We start from the raw sequence: 11,865 nt of genomic DNA on the forward strand, positions 1-11,865 counted from the left end.
CCAGAGCACCCGGAGGAAACCCACACCAACACGGGGAGAACATGCAAACTCCATAAAGAACTGACCCGAACTCGAACCAGCGACCTTCTTGCTGTAAGGCAACAACACTACCCCACCATGCCTCCCCCTGTACAGGCACAATAAAAAGAAAAAAAAGTCTTGAATAAATGTAAACAAAAATGTTTAAGCTATGTTTTCAAGCTGTGAACATTTTATTTCTGAACGTCCAGTATTTAATATAATACATGCAGTATTTACATAGTGTAATAATAAGAGAATAATAGTACAGAATAAAAACAGTATTTAATACATATTAGTGCTGGGCCGTTATCAGCGTTATCAACTCTTATCGCGCGATAAAAAAAATATCACCGTTAATCTATTCTCAAAGTTGGGTTGGGAGCTGGGTCTATTCTACACAAGCTATGATGACTTTCACCTTGATATTTTAGCGCAGATGTATACCCAGCCTGATCTCACGAGAAAACGTTAGCATTTTACATTTTGACAGTTTAGTGGCTAATTCAGTCGTACGAAATTTGTACAATTTTAAAACGGAGGCGTGGGACCTAACTACACCCCTAAACCCAACCGTCATTGGCGGATGAGCAAATCGTACGGAATTGTACGAATTAGCCACTAAATCAAAAAGTTACGAATTCCCGTGAGATTGTGTTGGTATACCTGACCGGTGAGCTGTCTGACAAAAAAGTGCCCTTCTGAATCACATCAGCAGGATGGCTGACTTTAACTGCAGTTTGGCAGTTTCACTTTAAAGCCTGGTTTATACTTCTGCATCAAGTGATCGACGTGACCTACAGCGCAAGCCTTGCACGTAGCCGTGCATTTATACCTCTGCGCGCTGTTGCTGTTGCTTCTGAAACACTTCTGAAACGCTAGCTGGCAGTAGGTGTCTTTGTTTCTCTGTGTCGAGTTCCTTCGCTGGTGTTTTGTTTTTTCTGAACGCTTCCTTAATTTCCAAGTGGCTCAAACTCGCTCATTTTGAAGCAGAAACCACCGGACGTGCAACAACTTTAATCATAAGGTAAACACAAAACAACAGTCTCCATTCAGAGCTCTCACAGGATTTCACACTTGTAAACACTTGAGTCATCACGCTCGCGCGGCTCTCACCTCCTCCCACACTCGTCAGCGCTTCCAAGCCGACCAATCACAGAGCTTGCGCTATGCATTACATTTTTTTGAGAGGTGCGCGTCAGCCATGGCCACGGCGAGGGCTATGCGTCCACGTGTAGGCTGCGCCATAGCATAAGTATAGCAGAAGTATATATCAGCCTTAACTCATGAATATTTCGTTCATGCCGTCGTGACAAACTGGGGTATTAGACGCAAATAAGGAGCAAGGACTGGTGAGAGTGTTTCAGAATGTAATAATGTTGCCAAACAGAAAGAATTAATAGCTTCCGCATCTCGCGGTGTGTGTGTTTGTGTGTGTATATTTTGTGTGTGGTCCTTTACTGACAGCCGCCTGTGTCTAGGATCTTGATGGAAAATATGGTGAAAAGTCCTACACGAAGGTACTAGTTTGATTGCGGTGTTTACTTCAGTAATGCCACTAATATCTGCATACTCCACATGTCTTAATTCCATTTCTGTTTAGTTCAGTTATGACTTCAGTAATGTATACCCCCATGTAAATATACTCAATGTTTGACACACCGTCAGGGCTCTGTGAACTTGGCATTGAGAAGCAGCATTATCTGTATGTGCGTACATCAAAAGCAAGTATGAAATGGCTGTTTGGAGCTTATGTAGGCCTACAGTTCAACATTCATGATTAACTGAATAAACAGTGAGTAAACACAAGTACATCTCATTGAACATTTATTTTCATCACCAATTATCATAGTAGATCAGTTTCTCAAGCAGTTTGTGATGCATTTTGGAAACAGGAGATGAGCCCCAGGTCTAATGCGTCACCTGGCTCGAGAAACCAGTTCTCGAAGATTTATTATCTGGGTAGCACACATATTCTGAATGCCTTCGACAGAATTCAAATGAGCCATTTTAATCTAGATTAATCTAGATAAAAAAAATCTATACCCACCTATATTATATGTATTTATTTTTTTCTCTCTACTTGAAAATCTTAAAAGTCCACATGAATCAGAAGTTGCTAAGACTTTTATTTCAGTATATTGCACTTTCAATTAAAATGGAATATTAAGTAGGGGGTGGGGCTGTCTTTTGAGCATCATTTCCTCATAGCAAACTAACGTTAAGAGAGGTTATTAATATACAGTTGCTATGGAAGCCCTCAGGTTGACGTCAGCAGAAGCAACTTTAGTAACTGATCTGTGGTGGTGATTCTGTAGTTGCTAAGGTAACACAACAACTATAGTAATTGATCTGTTGTGGTTATTCTACAGTTGCTATGGTAACACAACTATAGTAATTGATTTGTTGTAGTGATTCTATAGTTGCCATGGTAACACAACAACTATAGTAATTGATCTGTTGAGGTGATTCTGTAGTTACTATGGTAACACAACAACTATAGTAATTGATCTGTTGTGCTGACTATATAGTTGCTATGGTAACACAACTATAGTAATTGATTTGTTGTAGTGATCCTATAGTTGCCATGGTAACACAACAACTATAGTAACTGATCTGTTGTGGTGATTCTGTAGTTGCTAAGGTAACACAACTATAGTAATTGATCTATTGCGGTGATTCATAGTTACTATGGTAACACAACAACTATAGTAATTGATCTGTTGTGCTGATTCTATAGTTGCTATGGTAACACAACAACTATTGTAATTGATCTGTTGAGGTGATTCTGTAGTTGCTATGGTAACACACCAACTATAGTAATTGATCTGTTGTGGCGATTTTTATAGTTGCTATGGTAACACAACAACTATAGTAATTGATCTGTTGTGCTGACTATATACTTGCTATGGTAACAACTATAGTAATTGATCTGTTGTGGTTATTCTACAGTTGCTATGGTAACACAACTATAGTAATTGATCTGTTGTAGTGATTCAATAGTTCCCATGGTAACACAACAACTATAGTAACTGATCTGTTGTGGTGATTCTGTAGTTGCTAAGGTAACACAACTATAGTAATTGATCTGTTGTGCTGATTCTATAGTTGCTATGGTAACACATCAACTATAGTAACTGATCTGTTGTGGTGATTCTGTAGTTGCTAAGGTAACACAACTATAGTAATTGATCTATTGTGGTGATTCATAGTTCAATTCAATTCACCTTTATTTGTATAGCGCTTATACAATGTAGATTGTGTCAAAGCAGCTTCACATAAAAGGTCACAGTAAATAGGAACAGTGTAGTTCATAGTGTAGTTGCTATGATAACACAACAACTATAGTAATTGATCTGTTGTGCTGATTCTATAGTTGCTATGGTAACACAACAACTATCGTAATTGATCTGTTGAGGTGATTCTGTAGTTGCTATGGTAACACACCAACTATAGTAATTGATCTGTTGTGGTGATTTTATAGTTGCTATGGTAACACAACAACTATAGTAATTGATCTGTTGTGGTGATTCTATAGTTGCTATGGTAACAACAACAATAGTAATAGATCATAGATCAGCAGCATTTGTTGATGACAGGTCTAATGATGAAATAAACCTTGATGGCCTACAGTATGTGCTGCAGAACGCAGGTGTGCCGTAGTTCTGATGATATGCTTGATTCATTCTCCATCACTGATATCTGTTCAAGCTCATTTCTGCCATCATGATTTCAGTTTCTACTTCATTTGATAGATTTACTGAAAGTAGTTGTAACACATTCACTGTTTTGTTTAGGTGGCATCTCTTGGAAATGCATCTGTTGGCAAAATAATGGAGAGCCGCACTTGATTCGCCCCGAGACGTGAGGACAAACCCAGCTGTCCTGAGTGTGCACTTCTCACATGATCAAGGCCTGCGGTAAGTTCGCATTGCACCTGCAGTAAAACACAACAGATTGCAGCGGGACCAATCCACCCGGGGACGCTGGTAAAAGCTCCATTCATCAGCTGGATTCAGTTGTTTTTAACCTCTTCTGAGATGCACCTTCGGCAGTTTTATGTGACAGAAAATGCTGAAGCACACAGTAAACATCAAACGCTCTTTCTGAGCTTTGAGGAAATGCTGGATTTAATAACAGTATTGTGCTAATTGGAATACTACAAGGGATTAGTCATGTGAAGTGGCCAGATGCCGTATTTGTGCCCTTTAAGAAGTGATTGAAATAGCAATGTGGTGAATATGAACATATTTATAATAAAATACTTTTATTAATTGAAATCCATTCACTACACCAGTGTTTCCCAACCCTGTTCCTGACGGCACACCAACAGTACACATTTTCAATGTCTCCCTAATCAAACACACCTGAATCACATAATTAGAACATAAGAAGAGACTCCAAAACCTGAAGTTAATTAGTCAGGTAAGGGAGACATCCAAAATATGTACTGTTGGTGTGCCTCCAGGAAAAGGGTTGGGAAACACTGCACTACACTGTAAAACATATGTTAATAAGCAGTTTTTGGGTTTATTTCTGGTTGTGAATCGCATTATGGGATGTTGATCTCTGCTCTGTCCACTTTTGACTTTTTAACAGTTTAACAAAGTGACTTTTATTGACATTTTAGTTAAAATAGTATAATGTAGAAGAAATAATATCTGGAGAAATGAGTCTGTAAAATAACAGAAAATGTACAGAAGTTTATTACAGGGTTTCTGTAGTGTAATATACAACACCAACCCAGACAATAAAGCACTGCAAACTATTACAAATGACAAGAAAAGTCAACTTTTCAAAGTTAAAAGAAAGGTTAATGTTGGAAGAAAGATTAAAGCCCCATAATGTAATTCGAAAGCAGAAATAAATGGAAAAATAAAACCATGAATCACAAAATACTGACAAAAAATTGCTAATTTCCGCAGAAATATAATAATATAATTCGTGTACAACTAGTTTATAAATTGCGTGTAACCGAGCAGTATGACGAAATATTAATGAATTATATGTTTGCGTCTCACAATATTATACAAAAAGGAATCGGTTTCAGGCAAATTCGACTCTTTAGTGTTCACCTAAAGAAGCCGATTCATAGAACAGAGCTGACTCGACTCGACTCGACTGCATCACTGCAAACAAGCACCGTCACCTCAGGCAACACCTGCGTTTGAACTGTACCTGTCGGTTTTTTATCCGACGGATTCATCCTAGGTAAGTGTTAAAATGTGACTTTTGTCCGTTAAATGATTGTTTTATATGTATTTCTGTGTAGTTCATATCATTTAACAGAATTAACCAAGTACTTTAGTTGTAGGTCCCACGTTATTAGTTAACAAACGGTTTTAGCGCTTTTTTTTTTTAAGCAAGAAATTAACCGACGCCAGACGGTGATTGTATTGTTTCCGAGGTATTCGATAGATTAACGTTAGTTCCAGAAAAAAAGAAAGGTAATTTTCTTTAATTAACTTCGTTTTAACTGCATTGACTGAAGTAAAGATGAAGTGACTAACGTTATAAAGTTAGTTAAACTAAACTCATTATGAAACCAGTCTTAACTGTTTAATTAAATGGAGCTGATAATACAATTCAGTTTTATTCTTTTAAACTAACACTAACACAGACCATGAGAAAAAGTGAGAAAGAGAAAGTAGATAAATAACTACTTCACAATAATTTACTGTGAATTTACATACAGTAATTTACTGTGAAAGTAATGCAATTATTAGCCAGTAATTTACTGTGAATTTAAGGTAAATTTTTTTACAGTGTAATAATATATACATATAATAACGAGTCATAGTCGACCCGAGCTCAAACAAACCTTGTTTTCGACAGCCACAAAGCCAAGAAGAACAAATTCTGCTGTCCTGTTGTTGTTTTACAAGCCTGTCTAAAAGCGCAAGCGGTTTCACTTTGTCCAGAGAGCTCGTGATCACGTCTATATTTGAAATAACACACTTTTTGAGCTTAAATTAAAAACGTGCTCATGATCATTAAAGCGCTTTGATATCCGATCCTGTCAGAAAGGAACAAACGCGAGAGTGAAGCACGAAAACACAAAGGAGACACAGCAGCGAATGATGCTTTCTGTAACCTAAAACATGATCAAACTGCCATGTTTAACTATTATCATCACCTTTTGGACTATTATGAACTGGGAATTACTCTCTAACAGAGGCTACATGTGCTGCTGAAGATTACAGACACAGATGAGAGGTTTGCACTGACTGTGGGCTATATGTTGTGTGTTGTTTTCGAACCCAAATAAGGTCTACATGTATGCTGTGTGTAGTTTTTCTGTAATTGGTAACGTATCGGAGACTGTAAGGGGCTGTATGTGTTCATATATGTTGCATTTATTTACTTATTGTATATAATCGCAGACATTACAGTTCGCACTGTTATTGATCTGCAGTTATAATCAAATCATGTTCATAGAAAGGTTAGTAATGAACATTTACACAAGTATTTATGTGTATAAAGCATCTGTTTTGTGAGAAGAGCTTCTCATATGATATGTGAACGACCCGTACAGCTTTACTGTAGACATTTCTTTCAGCGAAAATGACGTCGTACCATTGGTACCCTTTTGGCAGTGGAAACACAAGCCTGATAAAGGTGAACCATACCGACCCATAAATGTAGCTTTACTGTTAAATCAAGTTTTTCAACTGCAACTTACTGCTAAATCACAGAAATCGGATTGTAAATTCACAGTAAAACAGTAAAATATAGTTAATTGTACAAGATAATACTGTGAAATCACAGTAACAGACTTTATTATCTACTGTAAAGTTACAATATATGGTTGTAATTTCACAATAATTTACTGTGAATGTACATACAGTAATTTACTGTGAAAGTAATGCAATTATTAGCCAGTAATTTACTGTGAATTTAAGGTCAAATTGTTTACAGTGTAATAATATATATACATATACTGTAAGGGGCTGTATGTGTTCATATATGTTGCATTTATTTACTTATTGTATATAATCGCAGACATTACAGTTTGCACTGTTATTGATCTGCAGTTATAATCAAATCATGTTCATAGAAAGGTTAGTAATGAACATTTCTACACAAGTATTTATGTGTATAAAGCATCTGTTTTGTAAGAAGTGCTTCTCATATGATATGTGAACGACCCGTACAGCTTTACTGTAGACATTTCCTTCAGCGAAAATGACGTCGCACCATTGGTACCCTTTTGGCAGTGGAAACACAAGTCTGATAAAGGTGACCCATACCGACCCGTATACTGTACCGTACTGTACCACTCAGTGGAAATGAGCCATGTGTGTTCTCATTTAAATGTGTGTGTGCTCTTGTGTTGTTTTGTGTGTGTGTGTGTGCGTGTGCGTGCGTGTGTGTGCGTGTGTGTGCGTGTGTGTGTGTGTGTGTGTGTGTGTGTTTGTGTGTTAGTAATGGCAGGTCTCCTATGCTGTTCCTCCAGTGTGATGTTTCTCCTCCAGAGACTGATCTAATAATAAACAGCAGGTTTCAGTCCTCAAACTCACACACACACACACGATAATCTTCTGCAAACACAAAAGCTGCTTTTATCTGAGCCGTGTGTTAGCGTGCAGATCTTTAGTGTAGACACCGACAGCTCGCTGTGAGGGTAAATATAATGCAGCATTATCTAATAATGGGCTGAAGGTCAGACGCTGCTGAAGGAAACACAGAGATATGCAAGATTCCAGCAGAGCTTGATGCCTGCATAAAGATCAAATAAAAGAGTGATGCTCTAACACATGCACTGAAAAATCATCCAATTAAACACACTTTCACTGATGTTCTTGAACTGGTTCGGCCATCCTGAATATGTAAAACACTGCTGTAGGATTTGTTATTATATATACCATTGCAGATTTATATTATATAATGAGTTTATATAAAGGTAGTGGTGGAAAGAGTATTGAAAAATCATACTTAAAAGTACTATTACTTGCCTAAAAATGTAGTGCGAGTAAAAGTATCTGTCATAAATATTACTCAAAGTATGAGTAAAAAGTAGAGCTTTCAAAAGTACTCGAGTAGTAAGTATTACGCTGTAAAAGCTGATCCATTTACATGTTATTTGTGGATGTGTGTAAACGTAACATTCTGTAGTGTATTTAGTTATTGCCCAGCAGGCACAAAACGTCATAAGACGTTAATATTAGGTTAGATTTAGGTTGTAATGTCAGGTGACCAAAAGTCATTAGGTGCGTTCGATTTCATGCAGCGCTATGCAGATCGATCGAAGCCTGTCTTAAAGCGGTGCATGCCGGTTAGAAATTTTGTCCAGATTGATTCTGCCTGACTGTCACATGTGGCATCAAAGTACTGCGACAGCGCTCCGAGATCAGATGATTGATTCAGCCGGTGCAGCATCTAAAGAGTGACTGCTGGACCTGCGATGACGACACCGATGTTACACATTTGGCCGAGTTCACCGCATGACAACAACCACGAGTGTTTCGGGTTTATTATTGGAAAACTTCCGATTCAAAAGTTTCAAAACAAACAATTCACTTTTCATACCATCTCTATCTTGTACACATCATGCTTATTAAAAGACTACACATATTTTACAGCAGTATCATCCTTTGTTAAATAATGTGGTTATAAAGGCTAGATTGTTAGCACAGGTTTATTTTCAACCTTTTTATTCAGACTCTTTACTGCATTCATCTCAATGAACAGTTTAAGTGAAGTTTCATAAACTCATTTCGAGAGGAGCACGTGATCTGATTGAGCACGTCTGGCCGCTCATCTGTAATCAGTAATAATCCAATCAGAGCGATCCTAGTTTACTATAAATGGATCATTTTCTCCCTACTGCTCTATCTTCGTTTGGAAGAATCCCCCCCTTCCACCCCATCTCCTCCTTTTCCTCGCTTTTCTAAAGGGGGAGCTCTCGAGACCTACCTGATCTCGGATCTCCTGATATGCTTATCGACCGGGCTCAAATATCTCTGAGCTCAGGGTTCTTTCCCGGGACAGCATGCCAAACCTGCTTTATACGCCAAGCATATCTAAGTGGGAATTCTTGATATATTTTAGTGAATAACCTAGATATTAACTAAAGTCTTACAGACTTGAAATAAAATAATTATCATCGTTGATCCTGCCACCCTAAAGGTTTCTTAACAAATGAAGTTACAGAACCATTTTATTAAATAATTATAACATGATTTATATGATTATAAAATGTTATTTTTTCCTGTCAAGCCGTTTCTGCAGAAATGTTAGAAGTGACACTGATGTACCTGCTCGTTCTGGGAAACTTCTACTTAAAGTGGAGCTCACTTATTTTAGGAGTGTCCTTTTGTTCAATCTTTTTGGATTAAAGTGTAAATTGCTTCCTTGTCCTCATTTGTAAGTCGCTTTGTATAAAAGCGTCTGCTAAATGACTAAATGTAAATGTAAAGTGCTTTTTTAAAAATGCTTTCATTATCCAAAATATTCTTAATCATCATTAAAGACTTAATCAAAAGACCTTGTTTTGGGGTTTTACACTAATATCTATTGGAAAGTTTTATATCTATAAATGTAAACCCCTTTAGCATATTCAAACAAGAAGTATTAGCCTAAAGAGTGATGTTTAAACTCTTAGAATTTGTGCTTGTTGCTTAGTATTTAATAGGCCTTTTCATTTTCATGTTTATATTACCCTCTCGTTTCCCCTTGTTTCTCTCGTGCGTTTGTTATATATTTAATTCATAACTCCTTGTTGTTTAAAAATGAACTATAGTTTGTAGAGACTGTATTCGGTTTTGTTTGTAAATCTTTTGTTGTTCTAAATAAAAAAATAAAAAATTAAATGATGATGAGGCCATGTGAGATAGATCATCATGACTGCAGCAACTTTGAGCCCCGAAGTGTCTGGCTGTCCAGCTTGACGACTCTGTTTTCAACTCCACCCCCGCCTGCGCTCGGCTAATCTCGTTGATCATCGGCTGCAGCCGTGCTTCTTGTCGAATGTACCTATTGACTAGCCAGCATCTAAGGACAACGTTATTTTGATGTCAAATAATGGTGTCAAATGACATTGATATTTGGTTGATTTTAGGTTGTGTTGTAAAGTGACAAAAATCGAGCCAACATCTTAAACCAACGTCATATTGACGTCAAATACTGACATTTATTCGGCAGGTGTGGCAACCAAAATCCAACATCTGATGGACATCATAGTGGTAACGTCCACAATGCCGAGCTGTAACATCATTAGACGTTGATATTTGGTTGATTTTAGGTCGGCCGTTGGACATTGAAGTCGTTGCCCTAATGTTTGGTTCTGATGTCAACCCGATTTTCATTTCCAAACAAAATGGAACCTCTCCACGACTTTGGGGTACAACGTCAATCTGACGTCATGTTGACGTCTTGTGCCTGCTGGGTGTTTAAGGTCATTTTGGTCATCATTCAGTAAACATCCGTCATCTTCTCATCAGTGACATGCATCTAAACAGTCTCTGGTCAATGTGTGTAAAGATTTTGGACATCTTCTTGGACACTTTTAATGCTTCCAAACTGTTTGCTGCATTTATAAATCACCCATGTCTTGAGGTAGTTCAGTAAGATGCAATTTACCCCCATGTGCGATCTGATTGGACAGGAATCACAGGACAGGAATCACTAATCCCTATAGACAAGACATGATAAAGTTGTGTCTGCAGGTTGAAGGAAAGTAGTGGAGTAAAAATACCGATACTGCAGTAAAAATTTACTTGGGGATCCTGAGATTTTGGTCACGAGTGAGGGAAGGATGCAACGTGAGATTGACAGGCGGATTGGTGCAGCGGCAGCAGTAATGCGGTCGATGTACCGGTCTGTTGTGGTAAAGAAGGATCTGAGCTGAAAGACAAAGCTCATGATTTACCATTCAATCCAGGTTCCTACTCTCACCTATGGTCATTAGCTTTGGGTCATAACCGAAATGACAAGATCTCTGATACAAGCAGCCGAAATGAGTTTCCTTCGCAGGGTGGCAGGGCACACCCTTATAGATAGGGTAAGGAGCTTTGTCACCCGGGAGGAGCTTGGAGTAGAGCCGCTGCTCCTCCACATTTAGAGAAGGCAGCTGAGGTGGCTTAGGCATCTTTTTCGGATGCCTCTTGGACGCCTACCTAGGGAGGTGTTCTAGGCATGTCTTACCAGGAGGAGGACACGCTGGAGGGACTATGTCTCTCGGCTGGCCTGGGAGTGTCTTGGGATCCCCCCAGAGGAGCTGGAGGAAGTGTCTGGGGAGAGGGAGGTTTGGGGCTCTCTCCAAAGACTGCGACCTCCCCTGCAACCTCACTCGGTGAGTTGTTTATTGGAGACTCACTCTTACTGAATCATTTGAATCAGTGAGATGTTTACTGAAGACTTGCTCTAAATGGCTCATTTAAATCAGTGAGTTGTTTATTGGAGACCCACTCTTAATGAATCATTCGAATTGAATTGAATTGAATTGAATTGAATCAGTGAGTTGTTAATTGAAGACTCGCTCTGGACAGATCATTTGAATCATTGAGTTGTTTACTGAAGACTTGCTCTAATAGATCATTTGAATCAGTGAGTTGTTTACTGGAGACTCACTCTAACTGGCTCATTTGAAACATTGAGTTGTTTACTGAAGACTCGCTCTAAATGGATCATTTGAATCAGTGAGTTGTCCACTGAAAACTCACTCTAAATGGATCATTTGAATCATTGACTTGTTTGCTAAAGACTCCCTCTGAACATGTATCATTTGACTAAGTGAATAATTTACTTGAAACTCGCTCTGAACAGATCAATTTAATCAATGAGTTGTTTACTGGAGACTCACTCTGGACAGATCAATTGAATCTGTGAATTGTTTACTGGAGGCTC

This window comes from Danio aesculapii, chromosome 15 (assembly GCF_903798145.1).
Source record: "Danio aesculapii chromosome 15, fDanAes4.1, whole genome shotgun sequence".
In the NCBI taxonomy this organism is placed as follows: Eukaryota; Metazoa; Chordata; class Actinopteri; order Cypriniformes; family Danionidae; genus Danio; species Danio aesculapii.